The sequence below is a fragment of the Dasypus novemcinctus genome, chromosome 1, assembly GCF_030445035.2.
Source record: "Dasypus novemcinctus isolate mDasNov1 chromosome 1, mDasNov1.1.hap2, whole genome shotgun sequence".
In the NCBI taxonomy this organism is placed as follows: Eukaryota; Metazoa; Chordata; class Mammalia; order Cingulata; family Dasypodidae; genus Dasypus; species Dasypus novemcinctus.
The window spans coordinates 70,769,907-70,797,814 of record NC_080673.1 but is presented as its reverse complement, the minus strand read 5'-3'; positions in this window follow the sequence as shown (position 1 = coordinate 70,797,814).

Here is a 27,908-nt window from a genome sequence, read left to right as displayed (position 1 = left end):
AACATTATTTTAGGTGCTATGGCAGATATATGAAAAATGTGCTATGGAGGAACACAGGAAGAGCATATTACCTAGAGGAGGATTTAGGAAGTCAAGCAGGGGGTTCACATTCGAGACAAGGTGCTAGTAAGAAATAAATAGCGTCAAAGCATAAAAAGAGTCAAGTAAGGGAAATGAAAGGAGGAATGTTATTCTGGGCAAATGAATCATGGATACAAATGTGTGTGTGTGTGTGTGTGTGTGTATGTTGGAGGGGAGGGAAGGAAAGAAAGGGAGAAAGAGACTGGCTTCAATATCAAAGAAACACTGGACTTTACATGGCAAGATTAATGGGTGAAATACTTGAAATTGGGGCCAAATCGTGAAGGGCCTTTTCTATGAGGCCAAAGTGTATGTAACATAGCCTTGAGTTATTAGAACATGTTGAGTAGAGTGATGGCACAGTTATATTACAAAAATGTTCATTCTGGTTCAAATATGGAAGATAAATTGTGGCTGGAGATACAGTAGATAGAGCATGCTAAGAGAATGCTTTACATGACACTGATGAGTAATTAGAAGTGTTTGAAGCCAGGCAGTGGTAAACATATTTAAAAGGAAAGGACAAGGGAAGTGGCTGTGGCTCAATCAGTTGGGTTCCCATCTACAGTACGGGAGGCCCTGGGTTCGAGTCCTAGGACTTTCTTGTGAAGGCAGGCTCGCCCCCATGCTGCAGAGTGCTACCGGCCCACAAGCACCGCCAAGAGCCAACTCAGCAAGGTGATGCAACAAAAAAAAGGGAGACAAGCTAAAACACAGAAGAACACACAGCAAATGGACACAGAGAGCAGACAGCAAGCAAGCCTCAAAGTGGGGGGGGGGGGGAATAAATAAATAAAAATAAATACAGACACAGAAGAATGCACAGCAAATGGACACAGAAAGCAAACAGTAAGCAAAAAGCTGCAAATGGGGAGATAAAAATAAGGAAAGGGCAAAAAGAAATATTTAAGGCTGAAATTGACAGGACTCAGTGATGAAAAATTATGTGGGGAATAATTAAAAATTAGGAGTCAAGGATGCTTGTCAACTTTTTGACTTGGGAAAATTCCTAATGGTGCTGTCATTCACCAGGCCAGGATGTACATGAGAAAGAGGTTTGGTTAAAAATCAAAGATGGATCATGCTCTGAGCACTGAAATATGCCAGGCAGATTGACTTGACTGATTGCAAGGTGTTTTTACCTCTTCACAGAGTTCTTGTTTTCACTCTTTTTTCTACTATTTGAAATACAATTCTTTCTTCAAATCCCATCTCAAATGTAACTCATCAGTAAAAACATCACTGAAATCTTCCCATGCCTCTGCTCTATCATAGCACTTAGCCTGCTATGTTGCTGTCAGGATAATTATAGTGTGACCTTTGTATAGACACGATAGTTTTAAATTCATGTTTGAAACTCCCCATTGCTAGCAAAAAATATACAAATTGCATATAATAAGCACTCAATAAGTTTTTAATTGACCTGCAAAATACTATTCTTTGCTGATTTCTTTTAAAATGGAAATAATAGAGGATTTTGTCACACTGTTGTATTGAAGGTAAGGTCACTTCTTGCCAGCAGGCTAGGACTGACTGTTCTTAAATATTTTTAAACCAATCACCTACTGCTGGGCAACAAGTCTTTTAAAATACAGGAAACATTAATCTGCAGATGAATAGTATGAAAATCTTGTTATAACATTTTCCTTAGTTACCAGAAGACTGTAGACTAACCACAATAGTTTGGCCGTATTCTGGAATCACGGAAGAGTACATACTATCTATAGACACCTACAGTGTAGATAATAATGTGCATATGGTGCATTATAACATCCTTATGCTAGTTTCAAAAACTGTGAAAATAAAAAATCAAGAGTGCAGAGCATTAAGTCTTAAACAATACAAGCATATGCATTAAGCCAGGTGTTTAAAGGGCAGATTCCACATGTGGGAAACAAAATGAGACCATTATGTTTCACTCATGTGATTGGACTGTATCATAGCACTATAGCATCGCTCTCTAGATGGGAGTGATGGGAGGAAGAGAAGGCAGGCCACATAGCTTAACTAGGCAGCACCTGTCCCAGAGCAGAACAAACAGGGATGATTGCAGCTCTAACTATGAACTGCAGTGTAATTATGCATTAAGTAGGCTGATAGAGTTTCTTTATAAACACAGCTATATACAAGAAGTATCAAGTTGAGACTGAGAAAAGTGAAGGCAGCAGAGTTTAACAAGAAATCAAGCCTAAAATAATGTTGGACTTGGAAGGTGACCAATTATCTTTGATTTATCATCAATTCCTCTTTTGATTGGCAGATAGGAGATGTGGTTAAATAAATTATGAGGAATGTATATTGAGTCCTCCACCACTTCATCTCCCCACTCTCACCTGCTTTGTGATACTTCTCTGTTTTAATGGGAAGTAGACTGATGTGCATTGTATTATATGACTCAGGCTTGATTTTAACTTTTGCAGAATTTTTCAAGCCTGGTGATGTAGTGTTTTTCATATTTGAGGTACCGAGGACCACAGAATTCAACATGTCAGCCCTCTCTTTTCCTTAAAAAATTCTTCTCTTGTTTTCCAAAAAATAGGAACACATTTTTGCCAACACCTGCACCTTTTTCTCATTCTACAGGCTTTGGTTAGGAGCTCTTATTTCCTCTGAATTCTAAATTGGTATACACACTAATTAGCTGATATCTTCCTTGTGTATCTACTCATCGCTTGCAAGTTTTCATCTTTCTCATCTAAACCCTTTCCAAATTTCAATACTTAACATCCAAAATAAACTTTATATTCCTCCATATCTTTCCATTTGCATTGACATTACTCAAATCCAAACCACCAAACCCCTCATCTGTATATTTATAAGAGCCTTTATGCTGGCCTCTTAGTGACTGCTTTCAGTACAACCCCCTCCACCCATTTTCCTGATAACAACCAAAATTAAATTTTAAAATGATAAATCATATATTGTCAGTCATCTTTAAATCTTGCATTTCTTTATATTTCTGTACATTCAAAATTATAAGAAGCAAGGTAACCATTCCATACCTCTTCACACCCATTCTTCTACTTGCTCCTTATACACTTGCCACACTGGACTCCTATCAGTTTTTAGGAAAATCCATAAGCTTTTTAACTCTCAGATTTTGTAAATGCATATTGAACATACATTTTTCCTGTCTGGAATGTTCTGCCCTCACTCTTTTCTTGCTAACTTCTTGTTCTTCAATTGCCACTAAAATATTACTTTTTCACAGACAACTTCAGAGAACAACCATGGAAAATTAATGTCACTTTCTACCATTGTTCCCTAACAGAACACTAATTTCATTAACTTCATAGAATCACTTAAATATGTTTGTGTATTTATTTCTTTGATGTCTCTCTCTTCTGCTAAACTGTATGCTCCATGTTAACAAGGTCATATATATTGATATCTTAGCACTTTGTTCAATGTCCTTAACGTTATAGGAGATCAATAAAATTTGTGGAGTAATGGGCTAATTTTATGTCCTTTCATATGTCCAAGGGCTATTAATTTCCTTAATTACTTCATTAAAACTACAATGACAACTATCAATCACAGAATATGGCTTGGAATTTGCTGCAAAATATCTTCTTTGTTTTGTTATTCATTTATTCTTTTTTACTCCTTTATTCCACCCGTGAGATAGCTCCCTTGTCTGTTTGCTCATTGGTTTTGCTCATATTTTTCAAATATATATTTTTTTATTTATTTTTAAAAGATACATAGATCACACAAAATGTTACATTAAAAAAATAAAGGGGATGCTCATATACCCCACTCTCCACACCTTCTACTTCTCCCCCATCAACAACTTCTTTCATTAGTGTGGGACATTCATTGCAGTTGACGAACACATTTTGAGCACTGCTGCACAGCATGGATTATAGTTGACATCGTAGTTTACACTCTCTGCCAGTCCATACTGTAGGCTATGACAGGGTATATAATGTCCTGCATCTGTCCCTGCAACGTCATTCAGGACAACTCCAGGTCCTGAAAATGCCCCCACATTGCACCTCTTTTTTATCTCTCCCTGCCTTCAGCAACTTCAGTGGCCACTGTCTCCATATCAATGGTATAATTTCTTCCATTGCTAGAATCATAAGTCTATAGTAGAATACCAAAGTTCATACTAGTCCATATTTTATTCCCCAATCCTGAGGACTCTGGGATGGTGATGCCCACTCCACCTTTTTTTGAGAGGGGACTTTGATCCATGGATGATGGATGGGACTTTCCTGCTTGCAATTGTAGAATCTCTTTGTTCCTTAACGTGGTGGTTGACCATCCTCAGCTCCTTATTAGCTGTCCTGGGTAAGTCCAATAAACTAGAAAGTAGGTGTTGCCACTGTTCATTGTTTTTGTTGTTGTTGTTGTTTGTTGTTTTGTGCTCATTGTCCTCTTGTCTGTTTTACTTTAGGAGGCACTGGGGACTGAACACAGGACCTCCCCTGTGGGAGGTGGGTATTCAACTGCTTGAGCCACATCTGCTCCCTGTTTGTTTGTGTTTTTTTTTGCTTGTTGTGTGCTCAGTGTTTGCCTGTTGTCTTAGTTGTTGTCTTCTCACTGTTTTTGCTCATGGCTTTGTTGTTATTTCTCATTGTTTTTCTCATTCCTCATTGCTTTTTTTTTTTTTTTGCTTGTCTGCTCATTATTTTTTACTTGATGTCTCCTCATTGTCTGCTTGTTTGTCTTGTTTAAGAGGCACCAGGAACTGAACTTAGGAATTCCCATATGGGAGGCAAGTGCTCAGCTGTTTGAGCCACATCCACTCCCTGTCTATTCTTTAATATACTACTGATTGATAGTATTTGCTTTTGTTTCCATGTTTTATGATTCCTCTCTATGGGTGCTCAGGAAGCCATTGAAATTTATATTGTGAATGGGGCTAAGAAAACATTTTTAGAGAGTGACAGTCATCAGGTTCTGTGTTCATTGCACATTAATAATTTTTAGTGTTGAATTGCTGAAAGGACTTAGAAAATCATACTCACAGACCTTTTTTGGTTACCCACTAAGGACAAAAGAAAAGATATGCATTGTAAAGTTTCTGATGATCTCAGGTGCCAGTGGTCCTCCCACAAGTGGGGCAGTCCTAGAGGACATCTGGTCTTGAACCATCAGTGAAAGACCTTACACAAGGAAGACCACAGTCATTTGTGGTGAGAATCTCTTATGGTGAGCTGGTCATAAAGGCAATTCTATCTATCTGGTGAGGCTTAATTGCTGAACTTCCCAAACTGATCACCAAACTTCATGGAAATGAGTTGAAAATCATAAATTTAATTATTATTACGAACAGTGCTAACAGGCTAAAAATTTTTGCTTCTGTAGTTTCATGACTTGGCCAAGAGTCAGTAGCTCTGAAGATAAGCATGTGAATAATCTATTCCAGTTGAGGCCTACTATGCAAGCACAAATGATTATGGTATGCCAAATATTTTACAAAAGTCTCCGATGCAATACCTCATTTAAATGTTACAACTATAGAGATGTATTATACTTTCTGTTATGATACAGAAGTGCATGTTTAATTCATAGATGAGAAAGATAACTTATACTGGGAATCAAACACATCTCTTTAGATGGTAAGTCCAATGTTTTTCTGTTTCAACCTAAACTAATAGCTCACAAGCATTCTAATTTCTATAGATCTCTCTGAAGGACATGACAAAAAAGTTGATAAAATGACACCTTAACTATTATCAATGTTAACTTTCTTTATTCATTTTTCTTTTATCCATCCCCAGTGCTGTGTGATAATGTATACCATGAATGCTCAAAATTCTCTTAAACCTTCTATTTCTTTCCTCTCTCCTCAAATATGAATAACTGAATTATAAGCCATCCATCAACTCATGATCTTCTTCTCTCTCCAAGCTTCACTCTGCTATCTGTTTGTTTTATTCCCTCAAAGAAGAACATTGAGGGAGATTGTAGAATTGCCTTATCTAATGATTTACCATCAGGAAGAATGGATTAAATGTGTACCCTAAGGAGAAAAGAGAAATGAACCAGATAATAGAAGACTGAACAAAAGTACTTTCAGTGTGTGTGTTTTCCCCTCCTTTTATTTATTTGTATTACTCTGCTCTTCCTCATCCTACTAGGCACTTCTCTGCAAGACTTTGCACTTCAAATAGCTTCTAGCACAGCAATCTGCCTGCCTTTTTCTCTAATGGAGCCAACAGATAATTGATGCTGAATCTTTATATTTTATTTTATTTTATTCAATTTATTTTAAATCATCCATTATTTATCAACCTTTTTAGGGCTTAAATGAGATGTTATATTGGGAAAGTATTTTATTTGCTTTGAGTTAACTTTGAATGTAACATTAAACATCATCAAATAGAAGAAAAAGCACAGGAAGTTTGGTTGAGTCCTTCTCTTTTACTTTATCCATTCATTATATAAAGTCATAAAAAAGGACATATTAGGCATAATTATTTGAAGGAGATATATGGTTGAGCAACTAGAAGCTTTCTGTGTACTAAATTACATTGTAGACATGTTTTTCTCCTTGCTTAAAATGGAAACATCATCAGTTTAACACGATAAACTAAGCATACTATTTATCTCCTTCCCTTCTGGGAGCCCTTTGAAAAGATGATAAAGAAATACAAAAACTATAGTCCCATAGTTATATAGAGGATTGCAGAATGGACATCAACAGATGTCATATTTCCCACACATTCCTGAAAATCATAAATCAAATAGGGGATGGTTTATAAATGAAATGAAGCAGGAGAAAAACTGTCCAAAAAAATGGACAAAGGAGACAAGACCCAAATGGGAAATTATCTGCAAGAAAGCCTGGAAGCACAGATTCTGGATCAAGCTTGCCTAGGACTACTTCACATACTCTACCTGGGAGTACACATTTCTGACATATGTATTCCTCAGAAACTTAGCTGTAAAATAGGAATAATAATAGTGCCAGAGAATTTCTGAAAGCATTAGAAATCCCATGACTTAATATTTATAAAATACTTAGAACGGTGTCTGGTAAAAAGCAAGCACTTTATTAGTGTTTGTTAAATATACACACACACACAAAATCAGGCATTGAAACTGAACTCAAAAACTTCTACCTAAAACAGGTATACCCTGGACCGCATTGCTGAAGACCATCTGGCAAAGTCAAAATAAAACTCTAGGAAATTGGAAAATAAGTCAGTGTAGGATTGAGAATGATAGAGGCAACAGATAAATACTTCCTGGCTGTTTGAGTAATAAATCCTCTGATTGCAACAGCAAATTCAAAGAAGTCTCAATTTGCCTATTTTACTCAAGTAATAGTAATTTTTTCTAGCTTTCATTAACGTTTTTCTGCAATATGAGTTCTTCCTCGGCCTTTATTTATAGTTATGTTACATGCTATTTTTTATGGGCCAATTTATATCTTTCAGGAATAGACAGGGAGAATTTTAGCATGATTTAGGAACCAGATGGATATAGTAACTTGCCATGTTTTTTCTCTGCCTATGAAGAGAACATCTGCTGGATATGCCAGGATGGCATGTGCTTTTGTCTTCAGAGTGAATCATACATCTTCCTGTATTTCCATTCTACAGGGGAAATGTTAGTATGGTACATTAAAGAAAAATCCAACCTATAAATAACAATTTGCTAAGGCACACTCTCAGAATTGTGATCTATTTTAGGATGTTGGATGGAATGCAAGATCGTTGCATAAAAAGGGGAGGGGAAGGAAGTTGACTTAGACCATGCCTGCCATGGCCTTCTTTAGGTTGTTAAATCTCTTGCTGAGAAAACACAGGAAATATTAGTAATCTGACAGGAACAGTCAAGGCTCCCATGGTGGTTTTATGCCAAGTATGCTTAAGGATACTTAAAGGGAACTAATCCCGAATAAACTAGAAAGAAACCTAACTATAAAACATTTACCATTTTACAGTCATCCTTTTAACATTGGAAAATAGTAAACCTGTTAGCAGTCAAGATAATAATTCCCCATTTTTTGGCTATGGCATATCATTGATAATTGGCAGATTCTATTACCATCTTTCAATTCTGCCACTGGTTATATAAAGATTCATGTACTTTAAAAGACATACACACACTTTTATTTATATATTAATATATGTATGTATGGATATATAGAATTTATATATATGTCATATAATTTCTTATTTTACAAATTTTAAAATTGATTTTGATTGGGAATAGCTATTAACATTACACTATTTCTATAGACTTCTATTATTCTATCATTTATTATTAATAATAGTATCACTAATGGCCCACTAAGTCCCTTGGCATTAAAGATACTCAACTGGTGGCGGACTTGGCCCAGTGGTTAGGGCGTCCATCTACCACATGGGAGGTCTGCGGTTCAAACCCCGGGCCTCCTTGACCCGTGTGCAGCTGGCCTATGCGCAGTGCTGATGAGCACAAGGAGTGCCCTGCCACGCAGGGCTGTCCCCCATGTAAGGGAGCCCCACGCCCAAGGAGTGGGCCCGAAAGGAGAGCTGCCCAGCGCGAAAGAAAGTGCAGCCTGCCCAGGAATGGTGCCACACACACGGAGAGCTGACACAAGATGACGTAGCAAAAATTGCCGCTGACAACAGAAGCGGACAAAAAAGACACAGCAAATAGACACAGAGAACAGACAACTGGGGTCGGGGGGCAGGGGAGAGAAATAAATAAATAAATAAATCTTTAAAAAAAAAATAAAGATACTCAACTGATGGTAATAATCATCATAGTTTATATCTTTAATTCTCTAGTATTTCCCATTGACTTTATTATATAGAAATTGCTTCTCATCTAATACATGCAGATACTCATGCAAAAAACATTTTCTTCTCTTCTGAAAGATCCTTTAATTTCATTCAAGTATTAATATAAAAATTATATTACATTCAATTTTATCTCCATGAGTACCACCTTTTCCTAAGTCAAAGCTACAATCATCCCTCTGATCTACTGCAGTAACCTTCTAACTAATGTTTACACATCCATTCCTGATCCTCTTTGATCATTTTCCATATAGCACAATGATTGATCTTTTCAAAAAGCATAATTGACCTTGATGCCCCTGTTTAAAATACACACTTCCTTTCAATGGCTCATTTGATAAAGAGATAAAAAACCTTGCATGTCCTGGCTCCTACCCATCTATTTAGCTCTCTGAGCTCAGTGACACATTCTTCCCTCTTTTCCTAACAACAGGGATCATACCACCAGAGAAGCTTTTGCATTTGCATTTTCTTTCCTGTTAGGAGCCCTCCTTTCTCCTCCCTTTGTCTTTAGTTAAGTTCTACTTATCCTTCAAGGCAGTAAATTCTTTATATACACACACACACTTTTTATTACATAACTATGTATGTAACTATATGTTACAGAAAACATATAGGGGATTCCCCCTCCCTACACCTCCCACATTTTCCCACATTAACAACATCCTTCATTATTGTGATATATTTGTTACAATTGATGAACACATCATTTTGGAACATTGCCACTAAGCGTGGATTATAGTTTACACTGAAGTTTATACTCTCTCCCACATGATTTTGTAAGTTATGACAAGATATATAATGGCCTGTGTCTGTTATTGCAATGTCATGATAATTCCCAAGTCCCAAAAATGCCCCCATATTACATCTATTTTTCCCTCTCCCACCCCTCAGAACTTCCAGTGGCCACTAGCGCCACATCAGAGAAAAAGTTCTTCCATTGTTGGAATCAAAGTAAGTCTATAGTAGAATAACAGTGAATCTACTCTAGTCAATTTCTCATTCCTCAATCCTGAGTATTCTGGTATGGTGTTTCCCACTTCACCTCTGAGATGGAGCTTAGATCCCACGGGGCAGATGGATGGGACTAACTTGCTTGCAGTTGCAGACTCTCTTTATTCCTTGGGATGGTCATTGTCCATCACCATGTCCTTGTTTGTTGTCCTGGGTGAGTCCAAAGAACTGAATAGTAGGGTTTGCAACTGGAACCAGGACAGCCCAAAGATTTAAGTCTCTAGCACATATACCTACCAACTCTAGTACTAACTCTAGATTCAAATAGAAGGGGCAGAAGAGCCATGTGTAGGAAAACCACAACAGAGTCCAACTCCATTACGCTGGAGAGCATAAATTCCAAAGTAGGGCCCACCGGTAGCATGATAAACTCCTGAACTCTCTGGATGTCTCCAGAGCCCTCAGGAGCCCTGCTATTTGAGGCAATATTTACTATGGCAGTCAGTGAGATCCTGCTGAGATATGCATAAGCATAACCTCTGGAATGACCTCCCCACTCATTTTGAAGTCTCTTAGCCATATAAAGTCATTGTCTTGACCCTTTCCCTCTTTCGGTCAAGGTTTTTTTCCAGTTGCATTACATTGCTGGTTGTTGCTTGGTAGTAATCCCATGGTGCCAGGTAGGCTAATCCCTGGGAATCATATCCTATGCTGGAGGCGGGGGCAGGGGTGAAGGTAATGCATTTATATGCTGGTTTAGAGAGAGGCCACATTTGGGTAATAAGGAGGCTCTCAGGAGGTAACTCTTAGGCAACCTGTAATACTAGGCTAAGTTTCTATTTCAAAAGTAAAGGCTCATAAGCACAGTCATCAGTAGCAAGGGCCTGCCAATGGCCCATCCTCCTTCACTAGTCACTGCCCCTGTACTCAAGGAATTCTTGCTGTCTCATTAAAGATTGTGGTAGAGATTCTGAGGATGGGAGTTTGATATTCTTTTGGTTATTGTATGAATCTCCACTCACTGTGACAATGCCCCATGAACACTTGAACATATTCCTATACCTTATAGGTATGTCCCAGATGAACCTCATCCCATGCATCCCCCATCACTGAGAGCCCACACCAATGATCCTCCCCTGCCTTTAGCCTTTCTGTGATCCAAATTACTACAGAAATGAAGCTAACAAAATAACCAAGTACAATTAATAAGAAAATGAAATAATAATGGTAGTTTTGAAAATAACAAATAAAATGCAAAAAATTAACAAAATAATAAAAATTGAAATAATAAAAAATATAAAATTAAAAAAAGTTTTGACTTATGTCTTTCACCACTGTAACATCTGTTGTCTTGTATATACAGTGACATTTTCATCTGTTTATTTCCCTAGGTTTTCATTGTCTTCAAAGAGGCTTTAGGTTAAAAAAAAGTCACATATAGAATACAGGGGATCCCTATACACCCAACATCTTCCCCTTTTTCCCCTTTTCCCCCTTGCCCCTATGTATTAGTCAGCCAAAGGGGTGCTGGTGCAAAATACCAGAAGTCTGCTGGCTTTTATAAAGGATATTTATTTGGGGAAGGAGCTTACAGATACCAGGCCATAAAGCACAGGTTACTTCCCTCACCAAAGTCTATTTCCACATGTTGGAGAAAGATGCCTGCCAATGTCTGTGAGGGTCCAGGCTCCTGGGTTCCTCTCTTCCCAGGGCTTACTTCTTTCAGGCCCAGGTTTCTTCTCTTCCCAGGGCTTGCTTCTCTTTCCTCTGTGTGCTTACTTTCCAGGGCTCCAGTTTAAGACTTCAGCATCACACTCCAACATCAAAACTCTAACATTAAAAACCCCAAAATCAAAATGCTCCAACTCTGTCCTTTGCCATGCCTTTTATCTGTGAGTCCACACATACTAAGAGGTAGGTACTCAACAACCTACTGATGTGGCCCAATCAAAGGCCTAATCTTAATTTAATCATGCCCAGGTATGGACAAGTTTACAAACATAATCCAATATCTCTTTTCGGAATTCATAACTATATCAAACTGCTACACCTTATAATAACATTTTACAGGTGGATTATACAATTGTTACAAGTGATGTACAAATATTGAAACATTGCTGCTAACAAAGGTCAATGATTGACATTATGGCTTACATTTTGGGCCACACGCTTTTATAAATTTTGATGAAATTTAAGATGGCCTGTATCCAACATTGCACAATCATGTAGAAAAATTCCAACACCCTCAAAATGGCCCATGTTCCATCTATTCTATTCCTCCCTATCTCTCCCCTCATGACCCATGGCAACCACCAACCTTCAGTCCATAGTTACTTACAACAAATTGATGGCTTGAAATACTGACCTGTCCTCCCCTATTAGTCACTGCCTATGCTCTCGAGACAACATAGCAGAAGTCACCAGGATGGGAGTCCAAAACCTTCTCGCTCATTCCACTTCTGTCCCCTCAGCATCAGATCAGATGTCATATAAGCTCTGCATACATTTCATCAACCTAAAACTAGCGACTCTCATACCTCAAGAATATGCACCTAAGAGATATATTTGAAATTGTGTAAAGCATGCATGTGTGAAATTAATGTATTCATGGTACCTTTTCACATGAGTGAGTATGTGCAGGCATAAATTAAGAGGAAATGAAAGAGGAAGATCAATGTAGAGCTAAAACCTTCCTAATGGATGCCACATTTTCAAGAAGTTCAAATATGTGCAACTATTTGCACTGAAATGTATATGGTATTTCCTTGTGTTAATACATAATACATTACAATGGTTGTGTATTTATTTCATGTTAAAAATGAAATGTTAATTAAAATGTCTGGACATCTGAAACAAGAAGTTTATAGACCATAGATTGAAAATTGATGGCTTTTAAAAAGCCCTTAAATTCACAATGAGGAAATTTGTACAAAGAGATTAAAATAATTTTCTAAAATCACACAGCTATTCATTGAGACAAATATATCTAGTATTCAGATATGCTAATTCTTTCAGAGTACTACTTTTTTCACAATATTCTACAGGTTCTCTTTCTCTGTCTCTCTTCTCCTTCTCTCCCTCTCCCTCTCTTATCCTCCCTTATTTCCCCTCCCATCACTTTTTCTGTTTAGGAAGGGGATATAAAAAAATAAAGCACTGAATAAAAATGAGAAAAGAAATTAAAGTATTAGAAACACTGTTTTTAAGGGAAAACCATTTCAAATAAGTAGTGGATCCTATGGGTTCCTTAGCCTCTCAAAGTCTGGTTTGATGGCATACAAAATGGAGGTAATAGCCTCTACCCTGAAAGAATATTAACTATGAGGATCAAATATTAGGATTTTAAAATGAATCCCAATCTCTAAATGGTAATGCAGGAAGTCTAAGAAAAGGTAATTTCCTATATATAATTCTGATTAAAAGAAAATGAGCTGACAAAGAAGAAGGAAACACAAGCAGGAACAATTTGGATTTGAATAGTATTTAAAGTGAGATGTGAGCATGCTCATTTTGCAAGAATTTCAGACCTGACCAGGTTTTCCCAGACAAATATTACAGGTCAAAATACCAAAACAATGTACGGGGAACTGATGTGGCTCAGGCAGTTGGATATACAGCTATTATATGGGAGGTCCCAGGTTTGGTTCCCGGTGGCCTGTAGACAAGATGAGCAAGACAGCAAGCTGACACAATGGGCTGGTACAGTAAGCTTACCCAACAAAATGAGGCAATGAAGAAACACAATAAGAAACACAACAAGCAGGAGGTGGCTCAAGACTTTGGGCACCTCCCTCCCACATGGGAGGTCCTGGGTTTGGTTCCCAGTGCCTCCTAAAAAGAAGTAGAACAGACACAGAGCACACAACTAACATTCAAAGAAATCAGACGGCTAGTGCAAACAATGCAGGGGGGAATAAATAAAATAAATCTTTTAAAAATGTATGTTTATATTTTGTTTTTAACAAGCTGTCTCCCATTGAAAACATAAGCCAACTAACTTTTTCTACAAATTACAAGTTTTGAGAAGCTTAAAAAGTAATCCTCTAGTGAAAAGCTAAAGTTCACTTTTGATCAATTACCCACTATTGTTGTTCTCAGAGTAGGAACTCAGACACTCTTTTGACAGAGAATGTAAATTAACTGCCTCTAAAGCTAATCTTTATCTGGGTTCATAGTTTCCTGCAATAAGGATTACAATTCCCATATTCCCTAGCAGCTAGGTGTGGTCTCATACAAAAATTCTGACCATCAGGTCTAAATAGAAGTATAGAAGTGGTATGTGGCAGCTCGTGGAAAATTTCCTATGCCTCTTCTCCTTGCCTTCCTCTATTATCCTTGGAATTGGATCATAGATGGCAGGACAGTCTCCATGGTATTGCAACCTGTGCAATCACACTGGATTTCACACTCAGAAAGACCCCATGTTTGGTTTATTGCTCTTTTGCAGGCTTCTTGAAATTCTAAGTGCTTCTTATCATTAAACGTGTTTTTCAGTTGAAGTCCTTTGGTGCAATGGAGAAGTCACTTGAGCAGAAGAGATACATGCAATATATATTTCAGCTGTCCTTGCTTCCTCATTTTTATATAATATTCCTGATACCCATTGGCTCAGAATTCCAGTGGATGATGCATGGTTATTCAGTGAACACCAAGTGAGTATAAGGAAAGCATGTTACATCTAGGATTGGCAAGCAGGGCATACTATCAACTTTAAGAGTCCACACTTTCTATCTGAAGAAAAACTTACTTCAAATGGAGAGAAAAGGTAAAAGCATTGTAAAAATGCCAATAATTGGGGAACTGTTCATATTGTTTCTTACTTGTGTTATTTCCCTGTATAAGCCAGCCACTTTTGCTGAAAATTATGACATGGAAGAAAAGAGAAAAATAAGGCAACTAATAATTCTTTCTCCTTTCAGTCCTTCCTTACTCATCAGTAAAGGAAAGTGAGAAAGTATTGGTAGATTGTATACATATCAGGAAGTGAAATAAAAACAGTTGAAGGAGTTTTGTGCAGTGATTTCATTGTTCTGGTGAGAAGGAGATACATGAGATATATGTAGATATGATACATGAATTGTTTACTTTTGGTGATAACATATATTAGTTAAATGTCCTTATATTTCCAGGTGAAACTGGCATTGTACAATATAAAGTAAGATTCATGTAATAATTTAAAATTTTAATTTTCTTTACTTAAACCTTAAGAAAAAACAAACCACACTTTGGCAAATGAGAGAGAATCTGTGGAAGAAAGAAAGTGTCATATTTTCATACCTTTAACAAGAGCACCTTTTCTCTTTTTGAAAAAGGCATTCCATGTTTCCACTTTTCAACTGTCCTGCAAATTGTGTAACTACCCTGTGTAGAGGTGATGGGTAGAAATTATTCTTGGTCCATGGCAAAACCAATGAATGGCAGAAAGGAAAGCTGGATGCAGACTGGAGCCCAGATGACTGCTGAGACTCTTATAAACCAATCATGGGTGTTTACATCTAGATTTTGTGAGATCAGAAAGAAAATTCTGTCTTGTTTAACCAACTATTTAGGGAAGCTCTGTCTTTTGTAACCTATCCAATCTTAAGCATTGAATTAAAGAAAAGGAGTTTTAAAAGGAACAGATATCATTTGTAATGCTTTCTTCATTACAGACATGATCCCATACTTAAGACACACAAGGACCTTCTTTTGAAGGCAACTGATCAGAGAGATGGGTAACCAAGTTTATAATGAGACTTAAGTGACCAGCTGATTAATTACCCTGAATCTGTGCTTTTTCTGTTGTTCATTCATTTATTTCTTTAGAAAAAAATTAATGGCCTTAGACCAAGTGATTTATTTGGACCTTAATCCTTGAATTTTAATTTTAGTAAATTAGCATTGGCTTCTTATCCAGAGCCATGTAATCTGTTGGTATTATTTGAATACATTCAAGCACAGAACAAACAACTATGAATACAGAATGACATAAAATGCATTTACAGGTGCTAGAATGAAAATCTTCTAGTAGGGAGACAGGCAGGAAAACATCTAACAGCTCATATAAAGCAAAATTAAATATTTGCCATGGGAACAATTGGTTAAAACTAAAGCAGTCTGGAAAATTACAAGTGGGTCTGTAGCATTTGCTCTGGTAATTGTAGGATCAATGAGATACTACAGGAAGGAAAAAGAAACCAGAATTTATAGACTGAGTATAATCAACAAAAGTATGGTGTACAGGTATGATACTCAACCATTAGAACATGACTGGCCATAATTTATGAAGTGTGTCATTCTAATTTATTTTTCAGTGTTTTCTATTAATCCAATAAGATAGACTTCTGATTGACCTTGTAGGAATAGGAAGCAAGTGCTGGGAAATCAGATACCCTTTTAAGCAACCATCACCCAGACATCACCTACTCCCACCTTCATCTCTGGGGGAGTCACAGACCAAACAGCCAACTCCAGCCTTCTGCTATTCCCACCTCCTTTTCTATTGTGTGCCATTCTACAACATGGGGGAGATGATAAGTCTAAGGAAAATGACTAGCCAGATCTTAAACCTGGAAACCGGGAGCAATCAGCCCCAGATGCTTATCAGAACAGCAATTCTCAGTGGCAGTCCCTTTCCCAGGAGTTGGAGAAGAACCAAAGTCAAACAGTACAGATTTTTCTCTTCTCTGATGCAAAGTGGTGCATGGGGGGATGCCATGTACCAGCCCTAACCTAGAGCAGCGTGGGCCACCCTGGAAGTCCAGCCTGCTCTTTTGGACTCTTTGGGCTGTGTAAGTGACAAATAAATTATTTCTCCTTTCTGGACTCTTTATTCTATTCAAGTAATAAGGGGAACATTTGCTGGGAATTTCTGTTGTGCCCTTATACTGTGTTCCCATGACATACCAGTGTAGCAATTTGCTCCATTGTGGGGGAATGTGGAAATTGAAAGACTAAGAAAAGGTCAAATATCAGGCTGGAAAGACACATCAAAATAATGAGCAAGGTTTTGGATGTTATTTTTGTCACAGGGAAATGCTTTCATTAAAGTAATGCAAACAACACTGAATGAGGTAGAGAAGTAGTATAGTAGGGGCAATCCCTTGTTCTTTTAACAAAAGAAATGCCATTGATTCAATAAAATCTGGGAATACAACTGTCAAAAGTGTTGTTGACAATATTTTAAGTGAGTAATGGAAGTGAATTAGACCAATTAGGCATGAAAATTCAATAATTAGAGAGAGAGAAGTGAGAGAGGGTTGCCTCCTAACAGAGCAATGGAAAGGAAATTGAGGTGATTTAAAGTAACAGAATGGAAAGTGGATGTGGCTCTACTAATAGAGCATCTGCCTACCATATAGGAGGTTCAGGGTTCGAACCCAGGGCCTACTGGCCCATGTGGTGAGCTGGCCTACGTGCAGTGCTGATGCACACAAGGAGTGCCATGCCATGCAGTGGTGTCCCCAGTGTAGGGGAGCCGCATGCGCAAGGAGTGTGCCCCACAAGGAGAGCCACTCTGCACAAAGAAAGTACAGCCTGCCCAGGAGTGGTGCCACACACACAGAGGGCTGATGCAGCAAGATGATGCAACAAATCTGCTGAGAACCCAAGTGGCACAGAAGAACACACAGTGAATGCACAAAAGAGAGCAGACAATGGGGAGGAAGGGGAGAGAAAATAAAATACATCTTTAAAAAAATAAATAAAGTAACAGAATGCATTTAAGAAATTAATGAAGGAATTAAGTTTAGGGAAATAAATATATTCATACATTGATTGCCATATTCTTTCTTCTGGAAGCAAATTGTAAATACAACTCTGTATGGAGTGATTAAAAGTGTTCACTAAATAAATAATTAGGAATTTAACTCTGCAATATCAATTTCTCTTTCCAAAGAAAAGGCTTCATAATTTTATTTATGTTCCCAGGTAAAAATGTATTGTTCAAAGTGAAATACAAGAACAAGTCCATCTTGATAAATCAGGATCTTATTTTGTCATTAAGCTAATGAGAATAATATTTGTGCTTCATAAATCAGTCAAAATATGAATCGATCTAATTCTAATAAAATTAATAGATAAATTCCTTGTTTGCTTTGCCAGTAACATCGTTAGTGGTATATCAGATGCTGACATTTGTTGAGTTGCTATTATGTGCCAATCCTGTAGCACTTTCTAAGTATTATCTCCTTATCCTCACAAAAACCCTGAATGATGCATGCCAGAGAGTGTTAGCTCCGTGAGGTGAGGTAAGATGCCCAAGGTCACATTGTTAGGAAATCTATTTAAATCCAGGACTGTCTGGTATATTAGAAGAGTGTGGAAGCACACTGTCATCCAGGCAAGACGGAACACAGTTAACCTTCTGTGGAAGAGTTTGTAAAGTCTTAAATGGATTAAGATTGTGAGGACTGAAACAGTCTTGCTGTTTCATCTACAACTTTAATCAAGTTTCAGTATGCACTACTGACCCTAACCACCAGTAAGTTCCACATGGAGCCAGTGGAAAAAGAGATCATAAAGACAGATGGAGCCTCTGGATCCAAGCACGATTGTTGCCTCATGTTCTTTTATATGATCCCTGTAAAAATAGGTCAGCTTAGCTGTCTTACTCAGATGAAAATGTAATAAATGTTTATACAATTCATCACTTAAAGAATCTAAATTTAATTTCCTACTTGGACTCCTGTCTGCAATAAAAATACATAAAAAGCAGTCTGTATTATTTACCTCTTGAGAATGACAAGTTATAAAGTGGGTTCTATTGAGATAATAAGACTAAATGTTTCTGTAGTTTGTTGCACAAAACACTGCAGCAGTCCTGGTCATTACTATAGACCAATCTGACCACATAATCATCCTTGCCTATTTATCAACCAACTTTATTTTAAAAGGCCTTCAGTATCACTTAATCTGTCATTATATATACATATAAAGACACTCTTATTCTCACATCTCATTAAAGTGACCCTTGATTGACCTAATAAGGAATGACATGTCTTGGAAATGAAGAAAATAATTTCACCTTTTTTTGTGGGGGGATGATGGAAAATCACAAGTTTTATTGTGAAGTCCTAAATTACTTCGTACATCATTTAATGACAACATGAATTTTGAAGGCCCCCTCTTTCAAAGGCCCTTATTTATCACTTGTTTACTGAAATTTCATGGTAATTTTTTTTCCTTTATGATAGTTTAACATTTTTCCTATATCTATAGTCCTGAATATTGGATTATTTATACACAAATGTAAATTAGTATGTTAAAAAGTTTCCCCTATGGTACAGCTTCCTGCAGTCAGGGTGCACTGGTAATGGATAATAAGATAAAATTTAGGAAAAACATTTAGAACTAAAAAAATACTAGAATAAAGGCTGAGAAGTAACAGATAAAGGATATTTGGATTAATATTAATGGCAGCATTTGCCTATTTCACAATTTTTACCGGAGCTGTCCGTCTTCTTTTAGTAAGAGGTGTTAGATATTGTAGATGTTCACAGTTTGTCTTTATCTTCTTATTACAAAGCTAATGTCCTAAAAGTATAGAAGAACTGAAAATTGTGCATACAAAAATATAAGTGGTTGTCCTAGAAGGAAATATGTTTTCCTCACGCTTATACAAATCATTTTATGGTAAATGCACATATTAGCAGTTAAATTTATGTGTCTGTTTTAAGAAAACTTTGGTCAAGTAATGGACATGAAATAGAGAAATTAAGAATTGTTCTTGGAATTGGGTATGAAATTTTTGCATCTGATGTTAAAGTCATGATTAGCAAGCTTTATTATTAGAAAGGCAAAAACAAACAAAAAACGAAAACGGGAGAAAGTATACTTACTTTTCTTGTTTAATGTGTAACTGTACCTTGGATTTTTCTTTTGTGTTGTATTTATCCAAATTGCCACATTAAGATTTTTTGTTAGAAAAATCTTAAATGACTTTATGTCATTTAAGACATAAATGACTTTATGTTTTCCATAATACAAAGAATCACAATTTTAGTTTTCTCTCCTTGCCTTATCTAGATGAAACAAAGAATCAATATGTAACTATGTAATACCAATTTAACCATAGCAGAAAGCTCATTCTTTAATGTTAAACATAAACAAAACCTCCAATTGTAGGTTATTGTTGCTCAATTTTGACCAAGTAATTTTAAAAGGTCTTGTATTTTATTATTGTGTTGTTGAAATTTTTGAATACAAATATCAGAAATAAATAGAAAAAAATTATTTATTTTCCAAGAGGCTGACTGCCTAGGATATCTGGAGTCTTTATTTTGTCAGAATTAAAGGGACGAATGATGTTGGCTCACATTGGATATCATCTTTTTCATAATCATTTATTTATTTACCCATTTATTACTAAACTATGTGACAGGCAATAGGTATTGAAAATATGAAGATGGCAAAATAGAAAACATAATTTATTTAAAATATGAAATGCAAAGCCTACTACCTGCAATGAATTAATACTAATAATCACTCTTAGCTATTACTATGTCTCCCACTATGACATTATCACCTAGGATCAGCTGAAATATTTTCAAGAATGGTAAACCATGATATCATACAAAATATATGGATATTTTTCTTGTGGAATAGTTCTGATCAAATAAATTTATTGTTCACAGTAATAAAAGATCTCCCTCATAATCTGTTGCCCAGTGTTTTTCTATTTAGGTTAATTCAAAATATTTTCTTACATACAAGATCCCTTTTATATTTGAAAACATCACATAAGTCCTAATTTACAACCCCTCTTGAATGATAATCTGGTTGCATGTAAGAGAAGATTTGACGTCTCTTTCACTCAGAAGCTTAAGACTTTTTTGGGGGACGTGGTCTTTTAAGAACCCTGACTATTGGGGCACCAATGATTATCTGATTTTTTCCTTTGGAGAAAGCATAAATTTCCTTTTTTGCTTTCTTTCTACAAACTTTTAGAATTTTACATTATCTCTGAATGCCTTAAGCTTGTATAGCAATATTTCAACATGTCTCTTGCTTTGTTGTGAATTTTTTGTCATTCTTCTCTTCTTTAGTTATGTCCTTTAAATTCCAAGTTACCTGTTTTTCTCCTTCTGTGAAAATTTTTACATTATTATTCATCTATTTCTTTTCATCTCTCTTTTTTTAATTATCTTCCTTTTGATATTTCCATAGGAATAACGTTGAACTTTTTAGATATACTCTCCATGAAACTTAATGCCCGTAAAGATATGGGTATGGATATGGATGTGGGCATGGATATATACATAGTCCAAAGCATAGATGAAGAAAGTGCTTAGGATTGTGCCTTTGCCACAGTGAGAGCTCAATAAATTTTAGCTTTTATCTCTCCTTTATTCTTTGCACTATGGAAAAATCCTGTAACTCCATGTCTTATCTCATTAATTTAATTGGTATTCACTTTAATATTCTGATATTCATTTCATCTATTTTCTTATTATTTTGCAGATTAAAATTTTACCTTAAAATACTTCCATTTTATTCTCATTCATGGTTGCATTATCCTCCTGTATTACACAAAAGCTAATATGCAAATTCTATAACTTTGTCCTGTAAATTTCTTTTTCTTGTGTGTCACTTCACTTGCTCTATTTTGGAACAGTCTGCTTCTCTTTAAAAGGAATCGTTCCCAAAATATTTTGTGACCCAATTTTTTTTTTTTTTTTTTTAGGTCCTGGGGATTGAACCCAAGACCTCATACATGGAAACAGGTGCTTAACCAATGAAGTATATCCAGTCCCTATTTGTGACCCAGTTTTGTCCATAATCTCATTTCATCTCCATATCCTGTTTATTATGGGCCATTCTAGTGGTTACTGAGGAAGGGAGAGATGTTTGCTATGGAGGTTTCCAAGTGCCCCACTCTTATTGGCTGTAGATTGCTGCTATTTAGGACACTGCTCTGATTCTCCAGGTCCAAACTGGACCTTGATCTTGTCCTCTCAGCTTTAGCCTGCAAGCCCACAGCACATTTTCCATAAACAGGGGCAGGAAGATGGCAGAAGAGTGTAGCTGATCTAAATGTTACTCCTCAAACCATCATGTAAAGAATGCTACAGGATCCTTATCTTGTGTCTACTCATTACAGAATTAGAGCTTCCAAGAATGACTCCTAGCTGTGTAGCAGTTTTTACCTTCTTGTGTAATTAGCCGTTGTTGTTTTTTTTCTGGTTTCATTGATTTACAGATTTATTCTTCTTTATTTATAGCTCTTTCTCAGGAATTATTCTCACTATGGGATTATTTATTCTAAGATGGTTTTTCCTCTAATTTCCTAGGATTTCAAGTAGAAACGAGCATTGATATTGTACTTATGATCAATTATTTAAATTTAAGGTCAATTTAAATCTTGTTTAAAAAATTACAGTCGTGTTAACTTTGTACAAGTTTCTTTAGAATGCCAGTGACTGGCAATTTGATTCTTATTCACTTTTGGTTTTGTTAAATCTCAGTCCTCATCTCCAAGGTTTCTAAAATAGTCAGTAAATAGTTAAGGGAAATTAACAAGATTTAAAACACCTATAACCATTTTGTTCCAGTTCATATGTTCTTATTTTCTTAACAGCATATACCTAGTTAGAGAAAATGGTACTTTTAATATAGTTAATTCTAATTTATCCTTGAACACAAATTCTTATATCTCTTCACCAAATTGCAAGGAGTCTTTTATCAAATTAAAAATAGGAAATTACTATACACACCCTTAACCTTAATCTCAAGCAAATGATGTGCATGTGGTTTTGTTGGGACTCACGTGTATGACATAAACTCTGAGAGCTGCTGCCAATCCTGACACCAATTTATTTTGGTTGTTGCCCTTAGTCTTAAGCACAAATACAAGTAGATCACTATCAGCACAGTGCTTTGCAGCTAATGGGCACTCTATCAAGCTATGGGGGAAAATGGAGGATATGACAATGAAAGAAAGGAAATGGAGAAGGAAAATACAAATTTTAAAGGAAAATCTTTTTCAGAAGCATAAGTAACAAGGTGATATTCTTGACCTCTATTTTTAAATGCTTACTTAAACAAGAAAACCTGTAATTTTCATGAATGATTTTATGTTACAGCAATAAATTACCTTATTTGTCTATTATTACTAGACATGGCTTCAGATACATGAAAACTGCTTTGTTGAAGTTTTCATTAAAGAAGAGAGAAATAAACACAAACAGAAACTATAACATAGACTGTCAAAAGCATTTGTTGAGTACTTGCTTCTGATGCACTCCAGCTGCTGAAGAATCAGTGGCAAATATTCCTGTGTTCAATAAAGCCTAAAACTCTAGTGAATTGGGAGTAAGTAAAATATTTGTGCTTTTATAATGCACAATGGATACATCATTGGAATTTGCATGAAAACTTGCTTGCTTTTAATCAATAATTGTCTCTTTACCCAGACAATCATCAATTAGCCTAGATGGTCCCTTTGGGTACTTGGCCGTCTATCTGAGTTGGCAAATTTAACTGAAAGGATGACAGGAAGGATATGGGGGATATCCATTTTGGTAATGGTTTTCTGGCTTAGTACATAGGATGTGTAGAAATTTCTGTAGCACCTAAGTATTCAGATTATGCAATTGAAAATATGAAGTTGCCATTGTGTGTACAGTTCAAAATTAAACTTGATTTTCCTGCCGATGATCTTAGTTTATATATATATCTCCAATATTTCCCAGGATTGAATGTAAATCAAGAAAATAGATTTTTAAGCTTTTATAGGATTTTCTTAGCTTCATTATACACACATACATACACATACAGATACAAGAAAAAAAACTGTATGTAAGTTATGTAGTTTTAAGAAAAATGCCAAAAATAAAGACATAGTTTTATTTGGCTTCTAGAAGGACATATATAATATATTTCCCCTAAAATTAGAAAGAAGGAAAAGAAAAAAAACTCTTCTATTCATGAAGAAACTCAATTTTAACCAGGTGGGAGAAAACTGAATCTGTCATTAGGCCCTATCTATCATTTAGAATTTTGTTTCTTTTCAATGCTGAATTTTATTTCATATGAAGAATTCTGTCCAAGTTTCTCACTGGAGAATAGGAGTGAGTGAAAGAATAAATTTCTCCTCCCTTCTTCATCCCTTTAGCTTCACCTTATTTTATCTTACTCCCTGCATATTACCTATATACTATTTTCTTTTAGTTTTTCATGATTTATTTACTTTTTCCCTTTCAACTGCCTTTTGCACCTTTATCAGAATATCAGCAAAGTAAAATTCAACTCACCTAAATTCATGGTTTGCTATCAGCTGTATTAAATGATTTAAAATTATATTTAGGAACATTTGTGTAAAATAGTACTAGCCAATTCTAATATAGAGATTAGTGTTGAGATTAGGGAACCAAAGATTGGAAGCACTCAAACTTCTGATTCTAAAACTTGCTAAATTATGTGACCTGGGTAAAGATTTTTTGTCCTTCCTAAGCTTATGTTTCTTATTATGGACAGTGAGAACAACATTTTCTAAATTGTGTCATCATTTTGACGATCTCAAGAGGTACCATATGCAAAAGAAAGTTTAGCATGTCACAGAGTAAGCATCCAATGACTCCCATATTTACTGTTTCAATTACCCATTGCTTTACACCATGTTATAGAATGAGTTGAAGATCATTGCATAAATGCACAAATATATACACACAACATCTTTCTCAATTGTTCAAGGATTTCTCAAAGAATATGGCTCTTTAAATTTTTAACTGTAGTCATCGATTTAAATATCAAGTGTCCTGTTTTACTCTGGTAAGTAGAGTATATCTGCCAATAGAAAGTTTCCACAGCAGGAAAATAAAAAACCTAAATAGTTTAGAATGTGACTGTCAGCGGTAGAACTAAAGGTACTGCTTCTTTCTTACTGATCAGAGATTATTCTATTTGCTTCTTCTCATTCTGTTTCCTGCCTGAGATTTTAAAAAGTGACTCTTCGTGCCCGTTTCTGCTTGACTTTAAGTCTATACAATTTTTCTTTTCCTATCTTATTGGATCTGAGACCTCAGGTCTTGACTTAGGTTTCTCCCAGGGTGAAACCCTTGGTCTATATAAACACAAATTGGGATTTATCATCCTAGTAATCTCATGACTTCTTTCCTGCCTGGTATATCTGGAGTCCAGATTTGGACTCTCCTAAGCAGAGTCTACTCTGACGTAACCCATGAATTAATATGATGTTACATCAGTATATGTACACATTTGTCAAATGCTACAGTGTAACAATTTACTCCACTATGCCTTTATGGCACTGAGATATATTTCAAAATTAAGTTATCTGTCTTTATCAAAGTTGTTGGCATATTAAGTAATTTTAATATTTTAAAGAAACTACATACTAACTAGCCCTTAAGCAACCTATAAATATTTAGGCAGTGGAATAATTTGCTCTTTGTTTTTATCTCTCCACCATGAAAATTCAGACTGTAAATTTAATATATAGACTGTCATATTTCAACATCATTCAGTTTGAACAAACTGCCCTAAAGTGGAGATAAGTGTTATATTATAAAATCTTATGTAGTTAGGAAATTAAAGATAATAATTTGCAGATGAGTAATCAGAGCCTCTGGCTGGCTATGTAATTTGACCACAATACATAATAAGTGTTAAATCATTGTCTCAAATTTAGCCCTTCTCAATCCTAGTCTGAAATTCTTTGTATGCCATGTACTCACTCTGGGGGAACTGATGAAATAATGTATCTTTCTTTTTGTGAGTTTGATGATAGAAGATATGTAATTGTGTACAGTAAGTATACTTTTAGGAAATGTGATGTCTAATTTTGGAGGTTTTATTTATTTTTTTGTCTGTTAAAGTTAGTCTGTGACAAGATAGCCCCATTTTGTTTTGAAATGTTTAGTGTTTAGATACTACAAACTATGCATAAACCAATGGCTATAAAATAATTCGAGTTTTACTTTTAAAGAAACATTGACTGTTACCCTATGATCTTCTGCTAACAAAATATTTCATAGAATTATTTAGAATATTGCTCACCAGATAGACACAATATGAAACAGGAATGTAGTATCTGTTTCAATGCAAACATTAAATTTACCTAATTTGAAACCCTGGAGAAGACAGTGCCTGGAATTTAATGGATTACCAAAAGGCTGGATTACCTAGGAAGGTTCTTAGTTTGAACCTTCAAGATGTCTGTTCCATGAAGAGTTTCACCCAGCATATCCAGATGACTAACATTGACTTTGAGAAGTCAACCACCTGTGCCACAGGACCTCACAGAGCTGTCACTTTGCAATATTCCAGCTGGAGTTCATTTCTGGCAGGGTCTACCTTATGCTGTCCCTTATTTCCTATTGGAAAGCTTATCCCACTTGTTGGCATTGACTTGAGCTGAAGTTTCTCTCCAAATAAAGCTCACTTTACTTAACTCTGGGTTTTGTTTAGGTCTGATTCACCAGTCTGTACACAATGACAGCCTTCCCATCTTCATGCAGTCATGTAACCAGATGGATTCCATTTTCCAGCCATTCTCATTGACCTGGAATTCAAAGAACAGACAGCCCTCTGCCTCCCATAAAAATGCCCCTTGAGCCCTCCTCTCAAACTTCCCTTTGTGCTCATAGGCAGTTACTTTGGCTGATGTCTTTGAGATCAGCCACAGTAAACAGAATCTATCCAGGCACTGAGGATCTGGCTAACAGATGGGGGCCAGCTTCTATTCTGATGAGAAATACTGAGGGCATTTTCACCCTTCTCTTCTTCCTGGGGCTTTCTTTCTGGGTCTTCAGTGTGACTGTTCTTTTTCATTCGCAATTTGTTAGGGTAGAACCCAGATAATCATGGATGCAGAGAGAAATATATAAACATTAATTTAAAATGAGGGCATTTTTCTCTGCCAAAAATCTTTCTCTAATATTTTGAGAAAGAAAAACATGTAGCAAGACAAATACAAACATAATTGAAAACCTAAAATTTGCCAGGCACTGTTTCTGGAGTTGCACATACATTTCACTTAACATAATCTTCATAATGGCAACGTGGAAGAAAAAATTATTCAACCTCTTATTACCTAGAGTTAATTGAGCTTGAGACAATTTTAAAGATTTTATTTACCAAATGTCCTTTATAAAAAATATGATTGTTGAGTATAATTTTGTAACTTCTTTTGATTTATCTTATGTATTTGTCATACTTTTGTGATTAAAAAATGTATTATCCAGTATGACATCATTTTCTTCCCCTACAAGATCAATCATAGTTACAAAATTAGCCCAGAAATGCATTTAATAACAGGATTACTCATCATCTGTTCAAAGTAATACCTGTGCATCCCATTGATAAAGTATTCGAGCCTTCCAATTTATTATTTGCTGTAATTTCTGTGGCTAGTCAGATTATATGTCACTTTTAAACAGGGTTTTATTATTCATGGAGTCCAAAAGCTTTGGATGGCTTATTTTTTAAAAATGTGAAAGAATAATGTGCAAGAGTGTACAAAAATTCAAAAATTCAGAACTGTCCCAAATCCAGAAATACTTCAATCATTTTTTCCAAAATTAAAAACAGATGATTATAATAAAGTATATAAAAAATAATTTTACTTTAGTGCAAAAGAGGCGAAAGGACTAGATAAAACATGATTTTATATATGAAATTTGAACTATATTTTTATATCATTTACTAATTAAATGTGAAAAACTGTTGGATATGTTATAAAATGAAAATTATAAGAGCATACATGATCAAAAAAATTAAAATTCATCCATCCCTCCTGGGTTTGTTAACCTGGCAGTCAAGGAAATGCTTATTCCCGAAGAAATTCTCTGAGAGTGATCAAGAGTTTTTAAATGCTGGAAATGGGAAGGGTCTTATGTTAATTAAATATTGAAAACTAGTACTCTGAATAATATGAAATGTATCTTTGGTCAATAAAGAATTAAGAGTCTCAATGTCCATTGATTAGAAAAGTGTCTTCAGTCAGATCCAGGAAGGATTCAAGCAAACTGAGTCACTTGATGTCCATGATCATTGATCAGCTTCAGATGATTAGATTCAGTTGTGATGAAACACTATATTCAGGCTTGATATATTCTACAAAAGTGGGCTGTAAGCAGAATATTTTCTTTACAAAATATGTATTCCAATTTTTTTATCATCTTGAGATAC